We start from the raw sequence: 16,991 nt of genomic DNA on the forward strand, positions 1-16,991 counted from the left end.
CCACATACCATTGCACATTCCATCCCACGTTCCATTCCATTTCATTCCACATTCCATTGTATTCTGTTCCACTTTCCTTTCCACGTTCCATTCCATTCCAATCCACATTCCATTCCATATTCCATTTCATTACAAACAACATTCCATTCCATTCTATTCCATTCCATTCCTCATTCGATTTCATATTACATTCCATTCCATTCCATTCCACTTTCCATTGCGTTGAATTCTATATTCCCATCCATTCTTTTCCATTCCATTCCTCATTCCATTTCACATTCCATTCCATTCCATTCCATGTTCCATTCCATTCCATTCCACGTTCCATTCCATTCCATTCCACATTCCATTCCACATTCGTTTCCATTCCATTCCACATCCCTTTCTTTATTCCATTCCCCTCCATTCCTCATTCCATTCCTTTCCATTCACTTCCATTCCACATTCCATTCCATTCCATTCCACATTCCAATGCATTCCATTCTCTTCCACTCCATATTCCATTCCATTCTATTAAACATTCCATTCAATTCCATTCCATTCCACCTTATATTCCATTCCTTTCCTCATTCCATTCCATTCCATTCCACATTCTATTCTATTCCACATTCCATTTCATTCCACATTCAATTTCATTCCACATTCCATTCAACATTCCATTACAATCCACATTCCATAGCATTCAATTCTACATTCCATTCCATTGCATTCCATTCCACATTCCATTCCATACCATTGCACATTCCTTTCGATTCCATTCCATTGCAATCCACATTCCATTCCATTCCACATTCCATTCCATTCCATTCCACTTTCCATTTGACGTAGCATTCCACATTCCATTGCATTCCACTTTCCATTTCACGTATCATTCCACATTCCATTCCATTCCATTCCACGTTCCATTCCACGTTTCATTCCACATTCCTTTCCTTGTTCCATTCCACATTCCATTCCATTCCACATTTCTTTCCATTAAACATTCCATCCCACATTACATATAACATTCCATTCCATGCTATTCCATTCCGCATTCCATTCCAGATTCCATTCCACATTCCATTCCTCATTACATTCCATTACATTTCACATTCCATTCCATTCCATTCCCTTCAATTCCACATTCCATTCTGCATTATGTTCGATTCCATTCCATTGCAATCCACATTCCATTGCATTCCAATCCATTCCACATTCCGTTCCATTCCAATCCACGTTCCATTCCATATTCAATCACATTCCATTCTACATTCCATTCCATTCCACATTCCATTACATTCCATTCCACATTCCATTCCACATTCCAGTCAATTCCATTTCAGTTTCCATTCCATTGCATTCCACCATACCTTCCATTCCATTCAATTCCATTCCCTTCCACATTGCATTCCATTCCACATTCCATTCCTTTCCATTCCACATTCCATTCCTTTCCATTTCACATTCCTTTCTCTTCCATTCCACATTCCATTCCACATTCCACTGCATTCCATTCCATTCCACATTCCATTCCATTACATTACATTTCAAATTCCATTCCATTCCATTCCATCATTCCCTTGCATTCCACATTTCTTTCCATTCTATTCTCATACCATTCCACATTCCATTCCATTCCATTCCATTCTATTTCACATTCCAATACATTCCATTCCATTCTGTTCCACATTCCATTCCATTCCTTTGCATTCCACACGCCATTCCAAGTTCCATTCCACTCTGTTAAAAGTTCCATTCCTTTCCAGTTTCCATCCATTCCATTCCACATTCCTTTCCATTCCCTTACACATTACTTTCCATTCCACGTTATATTCAATTCCATTCCACGTTCCTTTCCAAATTTCATTACACATTACATTCCACATTCCTTTCCACTTTCCTTTCCATTCCATTCCAATTTCCTTTCCTCATTCCTTTCCATGTTCCAATCCATTGCATTCCACAATCCATTCCTCATTCCATTCGTCTTTCCAATCCATTCCATTCCACATTCCATTCCATTCCATTCCACATTACATTCCACATTCCAACCCATTCCATTCCACTTTCCATTCCATTCGGTTTGACATTCCATTCCACATTCCATTCCATTCCATTCCATTCCATTCCACATTCCTTTGCATTCCATTCCACATTCCATGCCATTCGACATTCCATTCCACGTTCCATTCTATTCCATTCCACATTTCACACCATTCCTTTCCATTCCATTCCACATTTCATTCCATTATATTCCACGTTCCATTCCATTCCATTCCATTCCATTCCACATTCCATTCCATTCCTTTCAACATTCCATTCCATTCCATTCAATTCTATTACACTTTCCATTCCTTTCCATTCCACATTCCATTGCATTCCATTCCAGATTCCATTCAATTCCATTCCACTTTCCATTCCTTTCCATTGCACATTCCATTCCATTCAATTCCATTCCACATTCCATTCCATGCCCTTCCACTTTCCATTCCCTTCCAATCCACATTCCATTCCAATCCTTGCCACATTCCATTCCCTACCTTTCCAATCCACATTCCATTACATTCCATTCCTTTCCACGTTCCATTCCATTCCATTCCACATTCCATTCCATTCCTTTCCACATTCCATTCCATTCAATTCTTCATTCAATTCCACATTTCATTCTGTTCCATTCCACATTCCTTTAAACCACCCTTTGCATTCTCTTCCACAATCCATTGCTTTCCATTTCACTTTCCATTCCATTCGACTTTCCATTCCGCATTCCATTCCACATTCCATTCGACATTCCTTTCCATTCCATTGCACATTCCATTCCACATTCCATTCCATTCCATTCCACATTCCATTCCACATTCTATTCCATTCCACATTCCTTTCCATTCCACATTCCATTCCACTGTATTCTATTCCATTCAATTCCAAATTCCATTCCATTCCTTTCCATTTCACGTTCCGTTCCATTCCATTTCACGTTTTATTCCATTCCATTCCATTCCATTTTCCACTCCATTCCAATTCACATTCTATTCCATTCCATTCCATTCCACATTGCATTCCATTCCACTCTGCATTCCATGCTATTCCATTTCTCATTGAATTCCATTCCATTCCATTCCAATTTACTTTCCCTTACATTCCACATTCCATTCCATTCCATTCCACATTCCATTCACTACCATCCCATTCCACATTCCATTCCAAATTCCATTCCATTCCATTCCTTTGCAGATTCCTCTCCATTCCATTCCACTTAGTTTCCATTCCCTTCCATTCTACATTCCAAATTCCATTGCACTACAGTCCACATTCGATTCCAAATTCCACTCAACTCCATTTCACATTCTATTCTATTCCATTCCACATTCCGTTCCACATTCCATTCTTTTTCACATTCCATTCCTCATGCCATTCCTTTTCATTCCAGTTTCCATTCCATTCTAATCCCTTCTATTCCTCTTTCCATTACAAGTTTAATTCCATTCCATTACATTTTTCATTCCATTATTTTCCACTTTCCATTACACCATCCGTTCCATTCCATTCCGCATTCCATTCCATATTGAACACCTTTCCTTTCCACATTAATTTACATTCCATTCCTTTCCATTCCACATTCCATTCCCTTCCCTTTTACAATGCATGCCATTCCATTGAACTCCCCATTCCATTCAATTCCATTCCATTCCAGTCCACATTCCATTGCATTCCATTACATTCCACTTTCCATTCCACAGAGCATTCGACGTTCCATTCCTTTCAATTGCACGTTTCATTCATCATTCCATTAAACATTCCATTACATTTCATTCCACATTCGGTTCCACATTCCATTCCACGTTCCATTCTATTACATTCCATATTCCATTCCATTCCATTCCAGATTCCATTCCACATTGAATTCCGTTCCTCATTCTATTCCACATTCCATCCCATTGCATGCCACAATCCATTCCATTCTATACCATTCCGTTACTGATTCCATTGCACATTACATTCCATTTCATTTCATGTTCCATTCCATTCCATTCCACGTTCCATTGCACATTCGATTTGAAACCATTCCACATTCCATTCCATTCCATAGTATATTCCGATACATTCCACATTCCATTCCATTGGATTCCACATTCCATTCCACATTCAGTTCCACATTCCATTCCATTCCATTCCAAATTGGGATTTAATGTGGAATGCAATGATATTTAATGGAAAGGAATGAGGAATGGAATGGAATGGAATGTGGAATGGAATGGAATGGAATGTGGAATGGAATGGAATGGAATGTTGAATGTAATGGAATGGAATGTGGAATGGAATGGAATGGATTGGAATGTCAAATGGATTTTGGCATGGATAGTGGAATGGAATGGAATGGATTGGAATGGAATGTGGAATGGAATGGAATAGAATGGAATGAGGAATAGAAGGGAATGTGGAATAGAATGGAATGTAATGGAATATGGAAAGTAATGGAATGGAATGGAATTTGGAATGGAATGTGGAATTGAATGGAATGGAATGTGGAATGGAATGGAATGTGAAATGTGGAATGCAATGGAATGTGGAATGCAATGGAATGGAATGAGGAATGTGGAATGGAATGGAATTTGGAATGGAATGGAATGGAATGTGGAATGGTATGGAATGGAATGTTGAAAGGAATTGACTCTAATGTCCATTGCAGAATGGAATGAAATGTGGATCGGAATGTAATGGAATGTGTAATGGATGTGAATGGAAAGTGAATTGGAATGTAATGTAATGTTGAATGGAATGTGGAATGGAATGTAATGGAATGTTGAATGGAGTGTGGAATGGAATGGAATGGAATGTGGAATGGAGCTTATTGTGCATCATGGAATGGAACGTGGAATGGACTTCAATGCAAAGTGGAAAGGAATGGAACGTGGAATGGAATGGAAAGGAAGTTGGAAATTATTGTGGAATGAAATGGAATGGAATGTGGATTGGAATGGAATGGAATGTGGAATGCAATCCGGAACAGAATGTGGAATGGAATGAGGAATGGAATGGAAGGAAATGTGGAATGGAATGGAATGGAAAGTGGAATGGAATGTGGAATGGAAGGAAATGTGGAATGGAATGGAATGGAAAGTGGAATGGAATGTGGAATGGAAAGTGGAATGGAATGGAATGGAATGGAATATGGAATGGAATCTGGAATGCAATGGATTGGAATCTGTAATGGAATGGAATTGAATGGAAAGTGGAATGGAATGGAATACGGAATGGAATGGAATGGAATGGAATGTGGAATTGAATGGAATAGAATGTGGAATGGAATGGAAGGGAAACTGGAAAGGAATGTGGTAGTGAAAGCATTGGAATTTGTAATGGAATGAAATGGAATGGAATGGAATGAATTGGAATTGTTATGGAACGGAAAGTGGAATGCAATGGAATGGAATATAGAATGGAATGGAATGTGGAATGGAATGAGTTGGAATGTGGAATGGAATGTTTCAGAACGGAATGGAATGTGGAATATAAAGGAATGCAGAAAGGAATGGATTGGAATGTGGATTCGGAAGTAAGGGAATGTGGAATGGAATGGAATTTAATGTGGAAAGGAACGGAATGTAATGTGGAATGGAACGTGGACTGGAATGTGGAATGGAATTGACTGGAATCTGGAATGGAATGGAATGGACTGTGGAATGGAATTTGGAATGGTTTGCAATCCAATGTGGATGGAATGGAATGCAGTGGATAATGGAATTGAAGGGAAGTGGATGTGGAAAGGAATGGAAACGAATGTGCAATGGAATGTTGAATGGAATGGAATGGAATATGTAATGGAAAGGGGAATGAAATGCAATGGAATTGAATGGAATGTGGAATGTAATGGAATGGAATCTGGAATGTAACTGAAGGGAATATGAAATGGAATGGAATGGAATGTGGATTGGAATTTAATGGAATGTGGAATGGAATGGGATGGAATGGGGAAAGGAATGTGGAATGGAAAGAGGAATGGAATGGAATGGAATGGAATGGAATGCAGAATGGAATGGAAGGGAATGTGGAATGGAATGGAATGGAATGGAACGTGGAATGGAATGGAATTTGGAATGGAAAGGAAAGGAACATGGAATGGAATGGAATGGAACGTGGAATGGAAAGGAAAGTCGAATGGAGTGGAATGGAACGTTGAATGGAATGTGGAACGCAATGTGGAATGGAATGGAATGGAAAGTGTAATGGAATGGAAGGTAATGTGGAATGCAACGGAATGGAATGGAATGGAATGTGGACTTGAATGGAATGTAATGGAATGGACTATGGAATGTAATGGAACGGAGTGTGGAATTGTATGGAATGGAATGTGCAATGAAACGTGAAATGGAAGGGAATGTGCTATGGAATGTAACGGAATGGAATATGGATGGAAATGGAAAGTGAAATGGAATAAAATGGAATGTGGAATAGAATGTGGAATGGAATGAAATGGAATGTGCAAAGGAATGTGGAATTGAATCAAATGGATCATGGAAAGGAATGTGCAATGGAATGTAATTGGAATGTGGAATGCAATGTTGAATGCAATGTTATGGAATGTGGAATGAAATGGAATGGAATGTGGAATGGAACGTGGAATGGAATGAAATGGAATGTGGATGCGAATGCCTAATGTAATGGAAAGCAATGTGGAATGTAATGTAGAATGCAATGGAATTGAATGGAATGGAATGTGAAATGGAATGAAATGGAATGTGGAATGGAAGAGAATGGAATGGAATGTGGTATTGAATCTGGAACGGAAAGGAATGGAATGTGGAATGGAAGGGAATGCGGAATGGAAAGGGAAATAATATGGAATGGAATGTGGAATGGAATGGAACGGATTGTGGAATGGAATGGAACAGAATGTGGAATGGAATGTGGAATGGAAAGTGGAATGGAATGTGTGAAGAAATGTGGAATGGAAAGTGGAATGGAATGTGTAAACAAATGTGGAATGGAATGTGGAATGGAATGGAATGGAATGTGGAATGTAATGAAATGCAATGTGGAATGCAATGGAAAGGAATGCGGAATGGAATGTGGAGTGGAATGGAATGGAATGTGGTTTGGAATGGAATGCAATGGAAAGTGGTATGCAGTGTGGAATCAAATGGAATGGAAAGTGGAATCGAATGCAATGGAAAGTGTAATGGAACGTGGAATGGAATGGATTGGAATGTGTAATGGAAAATCTAAGGGAATATCGAATGGGACATGGAATGAAATGGAATGTGTAATGGAATGTTGAATGGAATGTGGAATGGAATGGAATGGAATGTAGAATGGAAAGTGGCATGGAATGGACTGGAATGTGGAATGGAACGTGGAATGGATTGTGGAATGTAACGCAGAATGTAATGGAACGTAGAATGCAATGGATCGGAAGGTAATGTGGAATGGAATGGAATGGAATGTGGAATGGAAAGGAATGGAATGTGGAATGGAGTGCAATGGAATGGAATGGGAGATGGAATGGAATGGAATGGAATGTGTAATAGAATGGAATGGAATGGAATGTGGAATGGAATGGAATGGAATGTGGAATGGAATGGAATGGAATGTGGAATGGAATGAAATGCAACGTGGAATGTAATGGAATGGAATTTAAATGTGGCCTGGAATGGAATTGGAATGGAATAGAATGGAATGTGAAATGGAATGTGGAATTGAATGGAATGGAATGTGAAATGCAAAGGAATGGAATGTTGAGTGGAATGGAATGGAATGTGGAATGGAATGTGGAGTGGAAAGAGGAATGGACTGCAATGGAATTTAATGTGGAATTGAACGGAATGGAATGTTGAATGGAATGGAATGAAGTGCAAAGTGGAATGCAATGGAATGGAATGTGGAATGGAATGTGGAAGGGAATGGGGAAAGGAATGTGGAACGGAATGGAATGGAATGGAATGGAATGTGGAATGGAATATGGAATGGAACGTGGAATGCAAAGTGGAATGGAATGTGGCATGGAAGGGAATGAAACATGGAATGGAATGTGGAATGAAATGTGGAATGGAATGGAATGGAACGTGGAATGGAATGTGTAGTGGAATGGAATGGAATGTTGAATGGAATGGAATGGGGTTTGGAAACGAAAGTAATGGATGGTAGTGAAATGGAATGGAAAGTGGAAAGGAATGAAATGGAATGTGGAATGGAATGGAATGTGGAACGGAATGTGAAATGGAATGGAATGTGAAATGGAATGGAGTGGAATGGAATGTAGAATTGAATGGAATAGAATGCGGAATGGAACGTGCAATCTAACGTGGAATCAAATGTAATGGAACATGGAGTGGAAAGTGGAATGTAACGTGGAATGGAAGGTGGAATGCAATGGAATGCAATGTGGAATTTAATGGAATGTAACGTGGAATGGAGTGGAATGGAATGTGGAATGAAATGGAATGGAATGGAATAGAATGGAATGTGGAAAGGAAAGGAATGTAATGTGGAATGGAATGTGGAATGGATTGGAATGTAATGTGGAATGCAATATGGAATGGAAAGGAATGGAACGTGGAAAGGAATGTCGAATGGAATGTGGAAAGGTATGTGGAATGGAATGTGGATAGGAATGGAATGAAATTTAATGTGGAATGGACTGGAATGGAATGTGGAGTGGAATGCAATGAAGTGCAATGTGGAATGGCATGGAGTGTAATGTGGAATGGAATGTGGAAGGGAATGTGGAATGGAATATGAAATGGAATGAAGTGGAATGTAGAGTGGAATGCGGAATGGAATGTGGAATGGAATGGAGTGGAATGTTTAATGGAATGTTATGGAGAGGAATGTGGAATGGAATGGAATGTGGAATAAAAAGTGGCCTGGAATGAAATGGAATGTGTAATGGAATGTGGAATGGAATGGAATGGAATTTGGAATGGAATGGATGGAAAGTGGAATGGAATGTGGAATCGAATGTGGAATGGATCGTGGAATGGAAAGGAATGGAACGTGGAATAAAATGGAATGGAATGTGGAATGAAATGCAACGGAATGTGGAATGGAAAGGAATGGAATGAAATTGAAATTGACATGGAATGCAATGGAATGAGGAATGGAATGGAATGGAATGTGGAATGGAATGGAATGGAATGGTGTTTGCAATGGAATGTAAAGGAAAGTGAAATGGAATCCAAAGAAATAAGGAATTGAATGGAAAGGAAAGGAATACAATGTGGTATGGAATGGATAGGAATTTGGAATGGAATGCGGAATGGAACAGAATGGAATGTGGAATGGAAAGGAATGGAATGTGCAATGGAATAGAATGGAATATGGAATGGAAAGCAACTGAATGGATTGTGGAATGGAATGCAGTGGAATGGAATGTGCAAAGAATGTAATGGAATAGATTGGCATGGGATGGAATGTGGAATGGAATGGAATGGAATGTGGAATGGAATGGAATGGAATGTGGAATGGAATGGTGAAAGGAATGGAATAGAATGTGGAATGGAATGTGGAATGGATAGAATGGAATGTGGAATGGAATGTGGAAAGGAATGGAAAGGTATGTGAAATCGAATGGAATGGAATGGAACGGGCTGTGAAATGGAATGGAATGGGATGTGAAATGCAATGGAATTGAATGTGGAATGGAATGGAATGAAATGTGGAATGGAAATGAATGGAATGTGGAATGGAATGGAATGGAATGCAATGTACAATGGAATGGAATGGAATGAAATGTGGAATGGAATGTAATAGAATGAGTAATGTAATGGAATGGGTAGGAATGGAATGGTATTTGCATTGGACTGGAGTGGAAAGTGAAATGGAATGAAATTGAATGTCGAATGGAATGGAATGGAAACTGCAATGGAATGGAGTGGAATGGATGTGGAAAGGAATGGAATGGAATGCGGAATGGAAGGTCGCATGGAATGGAATGGAATGTGGAATCGAATATGGAATGGAATGGAATGGAATGTGGAAAGGAATGCAATGGAATGTGGAATGGATTGGAATTCTATGTGGAATGGAATGGAATGGAAAGTGGAATGTGGAATGGAAAGGAATGGAATGTGGAATGGAATGCGAAATGGAATGTGGAATGGAATCGGGTGGAATATGGAATGGAATGTGGAATGGAATGGAGTGGACTGTGCAATAGAACGGAACGGAAAGAGGAATGGAATGGAATGGAACGTATAATGGAATGTGGAGTGATACGGAATGGAATGTTTATTGGAATGTGGAATGGAATGTGGAATGGAAAGTAATGGAACATAGAATGGAATGGAATGGAATGTGGAATGAAATGTGGAATGGAAAGGAATGCAATGGAATGTGGAATGGAATGTGTAGTGGAATGGAATGGAATGTGGAATAGAATGGAATGGAAGGTGGAAAGGAATGAAATGGAATGTAATGTGAAATGGAATGAAATTGAATGGAATGTGAAATGGAATGGAACGGAATGGAATGTGTAATGGAATAGAATAGAATGTGGAATGGAAAGTGGAATGGAACGTGGAATCGAATGGAATGAAACGTGCAGTGGAAAGTGGAATGGAACGTGGAATGGAACGGGGAATGGAATGGAATGCAATGTGGATTGGAAAGGAATGGAAGGTGGAATGGAATGGAATGGAATATGGAATGGAATGGAATGGAATGGAAAGGAATGTGGAATTCTATGGAATGGAAAGTGGAAAGCAACGGAATAGAATTTGGAATGGAATGAGGAAAGCAACGGAATGCAATATGGAATGGAATGTGGAATGGAATGGACTGTAATGTGGAATGCAATATGGAATGGAAAGGAATGGAACTTGGAAAGGAATGTGGAATGGAATGTGGAATGGAATGTGGAGTGCAATGTGTAATGGAATTTAATGGAATTTAATGTCGAATGGAATGGAATGGAATGTGGAATGGAATGGAATGAAGTGCAATGTGGAATGGCAAAGAATCGAATGTGGAATGGAATGTGGAAGGAAATGTGGAATGGAATGTGGAATGGAATTGAATGGATCGTGTAATGGAACTTGGAATGGAACCTGGAATGGAATGTGGAATGCATTGTGGAATGGAATGCAGTGGAAGATGGAATGGAATGGAATGGAATGTGGACTTCAATGGAATGGAATGGAGTGGACTACGGAATGTAATGGAATGGAATGTGGAATGGCATGGAATGGCATGTTGAATGGAACGTAGAAAGGAATGTGCTATGGAATGTAACGGAATGGAATATGGAATGGAATGGAAAGTGAAATGGAATGGAAAGGAAAGTGGAATAGTATTTGGAATGGAATGGAATGGAATGCGCAAAGGAATGTGGAATGGAACGAAATGGATCGTGGAAAGGAATCTGGAATGAAATGGAGTGGCATATGGAATGGAATGTGGAATGCAATGTTATGGAATGTGGAATGAAATGGAATGGAATGTGGAATGGAACGTGGAATGAATTGGAATGGAATGTGGAATGGAACGTGGAATGGAATGGAATGGAATGTGGAAGGGAATGCGTAATGGAATGGAAAGGAATGTGGAATGTAATGTGGAATGGAATGGAATGGAAAGTGAAATGTAATGGAATGAAATGTGGAATGGGAGGGAATGGAATGTTATGTGGTATGGAATCTGGAATGGAATGCCAAGGAATGTGGAATGGAATGGAATGGATCGTGGTAAGCACGGAATGGAATGTGGAATTAAAGGAATTACTTAATTCCACGGAAAGGAATGTGGAATTAACGGAATGGAATGGAATGGCCACCAAATGGAATGGAATGTGGAATGGAATGAGATATGTGGAATTCCACATTCCATTCCACTGGAATGGCCACGTTCCACGCATCAAGTCCATGTGCACTTCATTCCATTCCATTCCTTTCTATTCCACATTCCATTCCATTACATTCCATTCCAGTCCATTCAACATTCCATTCCATTCCATTCCTCATTCCATTCCATTCAATTCCACTTTCCATTCCATCCAATTCCACATTCCATTCCATTCCATTCCACATTCATTTCCATTCCCTTCCATCCCATTCCATTCCACATTCCATTCCATTCCATTCCTCATTCCATTCCATTCCATTCCATTCCAGATTCCATTCCATTCCTTTCCACATTACATTCCATTCCATTCCACATTCCATTCCATATTCCATTCCATTCAATTCCACATTCCATTTGTTTCCATTCCATTCAAGTCCACTTTACCTTCAATTCTATTCCATTCCAAATTTCATTCCTTTCCATTCCAGTCATCATTAAATTCCATTACATTCCACCTTCCATGCCACTCCATTCCAAATTCCATTACACTTTCCATTGCACATTCCATTCCATTCCATTCCACGTTTCATTCCACGTTCCATTCCAAATTGCATTCCACTTTCCTTTCCATGTTCCACTCGTTTCCAATCCACATTCCATTCCATTCCACTTTCCATTCCCTTCCATTACATATTCTATTCCCTTTCATTCCACATTCCATTCCAAGCTCGATTCCATTCTTCCACATTCCATTCTATTCCATTCCAGTCCACATTGCATTCCATTCCATTCCATTCCAGTCCGCATTCCATTCCTTTCCATTCCAAATTCCATTCCATTAAATTCCACATTCCATTCCACGTTCCATTCAACATTCCATTCCATTCAATTCCACTTTCCGTTCCAAGTTGCATTCCATGTACCATTCCATTCTATTCAACGTTCCATTCCAAGTTCCATTCCACGTTCCATTCCACATTCCATTACACATTCCATTACACATTCCAAAACATTCCATTACACATTCCATTCCACATTCCCACCCATTCCATATTCCATTCCACATTCCATTCCATGTTCTATTCCACATTCCATTCCATTCCATTCCACTTTCTATTCCATATTCCATTCCATTCCATTCCACATTCCATTCCATTTCATTCCACATTCCATTCGATATTCCTTTCCATTCTATTCCACATTCCATTCTGTTCCATCGCATTCCACATTCCATTCCATTCCATTCCACATTCTATTCCAGCCCATTCCACATTCCATTCTATTCCATTCCATTCCACCTTCCATTCCATTCCATTCCACATTCCATTCCACATTCCATTCCATTCCATTCCATTCCATTCCACATTCCATTCGTTTCCATTCCACTCCATTCCAATTGCATTGCACTTTCCATTCCATGCCATTCCACTTACCACTCCACATTGATTTCCATTCTATTCCACAATCCATTCCATTCCATTCCATTCCACATTACATTCCACATTCAATTCCATTCCATTCCACGTTGCATTCCACTTTCCATTCCACGTTCCATTACTCGTCCCTTCCACGTTCCATTCCACGTTCCATTCCACGATCCATTCCAATCCATTCCACATTCCTTTCCATTCCATTCCGCTCTCCATTCCATTTCAGTCCACATTCCATTACTCATTCCATTCCATTCCATTCCATTCCACATTCCATTCCACATTCCTATCCTTTCCATTCCTCATTCCTTTCCATTCCATTATGCTTTCCATTACATTTAATTCTACATTCCATTGCTCATTCCATTCCATTCCATTCCACATTCCATTCCACCTTCCATTGCATTCCATTGCCCGTTCCTTTCCTTTCCATTACAAACTCCATTCCATTAAATTCCCTTCCATTCCACATTCTATTCCGCAGTCCATTCCATTCCTTTCGCATTTCAGTCCACCTTCCCTTATATTCCACGTTCCATTCCGTATTCCATTCCATTGCATTCCACATTCCATTCCTTTCTATTCCATTGAATTCTTCATTCCATTACAGATAACATTCCACTCCATTCCACCTTCCATTCCATTTCTTTCCACCGTCCATTTCACATTCCATTCCATTCCATTCCACATTCCATTCCATATCCCTTTCCATTCCATTCCACATTTCAATAAATTCCATTGCCTTCGATTCCACATTCCATTCCATTACATTCCATTCCTCCTTCCATTCCATTGAGCATTCCATTCGATTTCATTCCATTGCAATCCACATTCCATTACATTCCAGTGCATTCCACATTCCATTGCCTTCCATTCCATATTCCATTCCATTGCATTCCAATTTCCATCCCACATTCTTTTCCATTCCATTGCATTCCATTCCACTTTCAATTCCACATTCCATTCCATTACATTGCAATCAATTCCACATTCCATTCCATTACATTACACATTCATTTCCCTTCCATTACACATTCCTTTCCATTCCATTCCCTTCCATTCCACATTCCATTCCATATTCTAATCTACATTCCATTTCACATTCCATTCCATTTCATTCAATTCCATTCCATTTCATTCAATTCCATTCCATTTCATTCCACTTTCCATTCCACATTCCTTTCCCTTTCATTGCATTCCATTCCACGTTCCATTCCTTTACATTCCATTCCATTCCACCATCCACTCCATTCCATTCCACATTCTATTCCATTCCTTTCCATTCCACGTAGCATTCCAATTTCCATACCTCATTGCATTCCATTCTATTCCATTCCACATTCCATTCCATTCCCTTCCTCATGCCATTCCATTCCACATTCCATTCCATTCCATTCCACATTCCATTCCATTCCACATTCCATTCCATTCCACATTCAATTCCATTCCATTCCATTCCGCATTCCGTTCCAGATGCCGTACAACATTCCATTCCGCATTGCATTCCATTTCATTTAACATTACATTCTGTTCCATTCCAAATTCCATTCCGTTCCATTCCATTCCACATTCAATTCCATTCCATTCCACATTCCATTCCGTTCCATTCCATTCCACATTGCATTCCATTCTATTCCACATACCATTCCACATTCTATTCCAATCCATTCCACATTGCATTCCATTCCATTCCACATTCCATTCCGTTACATTTCAGTCCATTCCATTCCACATTCCATTCCATTCCATTCCTTTCCACATTCCATTCCATTCCATTCCACATTCTATTCCAATCCTTTCCACCGTTCATTCCACATTCCATTTCATTCCATTCCACGTTCCATTCCATATTCCATTTCACATTTCATTCCATACCATTCCTCGTTCCATTCCATGTTCCATTCCAAATTCCATTCCATTCCACGTTCCATTCCACATTCCATTCCATTCCATTCTATTCCATTCCATTCCACGTTGCATTCCACATTCCTTTCCATTTCATTCCACATTGCATTCCATTCCATTTCACATTCCATTCTGCATTCCATTCCATTCTGCATTCCATTATTTTCTGTTCCACATTCCATTCCATTCCATTCCACCTTCCATTCCACGTTCCATTCCATCCCACTTTGTATTCCATTCTGTTCCACTCCACCCCACTTTCCATTCCATTCCATTTTATTCCATTCCACATTCCATTCTATGTTCGATTCCAGTCCATTCCACGTTCCATTTCTTTTCCATTTCCATTCCATTCCATTCCACGTTCCATTCCTTTCCATTCCACTTTCCATCCCATTCCACATTCCATTCAATTATATTTCCTGTTCCATTCCAAAACATATTATACAACCCATTCCATTTCATTCCATTCCTTTCCAATTTCCTTTCCACATTCGATGCCACATTCCATTTTATTCCATTACATTCCATTCCACGTTCCATTCCACATTCCATTCCATTCCATTCCACATTCCAGTCCATTCCATTCCACATTCCATTCCATTCCATTACACTGCACATTCCATTCCCCATTCCATTCCATTCCATTACACTGCACATTCCATTCCACATTCCAATATATTCCTTTCCACGTTCCATTCCACATTCAATTGCATTCCATTCCATTCCACTCCACGTTGCATACCACATTAAATTCCATTCCATTCCACATTCCGTTCCATTCCTTTCCACTTTCCATTCCACATTCCATTCCATTCCACATTCCACTGCATATTCCTTTCCAAATTCTATTTCAGTTTCCATTCCATTCCATTCCACATTCCATTGCACATTCCGTTACAGATTCCGTTTAACTTTCCATTCCATTCCATTCCATTTCATTACATATTTCATTCCACATTTCTTTCCATTGCACATTCCATTCCACATTCCATTCCACATTCCGTTCCTTTCCATTCCATTCCATTGCATTCCACAATCCATTCCATTCCATTCCATTCCACATTGCGTTCCACTTTCCATTCCATTCCGTTCAAATTTCCATTCAGTTCCATTCCATTCCGTGCCACATTTCACTCCAGATTCCATTCAACATTGCATTCCACATTCCATTCCTTTCTATTCCATTCCATTCCATTCCATTCCATTCCATTCCACATTCCTTTCCATTCCACATTGCATTCCATTCCATTCCATATTCCATTCCATTCCATTCCATATTCCATTCCACTCCATTCCATTCCATTCTATTCCACATTCCTTTCCACTTTCCATTCCACATTCCATTCCACATTCCATTCCATTCCACATTCCTTTTCACTTATGTTTCCATTCCATTCCACATTCGATTCCACATTCCTTTGCCTTCTATTCCACATTCCGTTCCACATTGCATTCCATTGCATTCCACATTGCATTCCATTCCATTTCATATTGCATTCCACATTCAATTACACATTCCATTCCACATTCTATTCCACAATCTATTCCACGATACATTCCCTTCCATTCCACAATCCATTCCATTCCACATTCCATTCCATTCCATTCCAATTTCTATTCCATTCCATTCCACGTTTCTTTCCATTCCGTTCCACTTTCCAATACATATTCCATCCCACATTCCATTCTGCATTCCAGTCCCTTACATTCCACAGTCCATTCCATTCCCTTCCACGATTCTTTCCATTCCATTCCACATTCCATTAAATTCCTTTCTACTTTCCATTCCACATTCCATTCCACATTCCATTGCGAATTCCATTCCCTTCCGTTCCACTTTCCTTTCCATTCTATAACTAATTCCATTCCACATTCCCTTCCACTTTCCATTGCACG

Source organism: Pongo abelii, chromosome 11, assembly GCF_028885655.2.
Source record: "Pongo abelii isolate AG06213 chromosome 11, NHGRI_mPonAbe1-v2.0_pri, whole genome shotgun sequence".
Classification (NCBI taxonomy): domain Eukaryota; kingdom Metazoa; phylum Chordata; class Mammalia; order Primates; family Hominidae; genus Pongo; species Pongo abelii.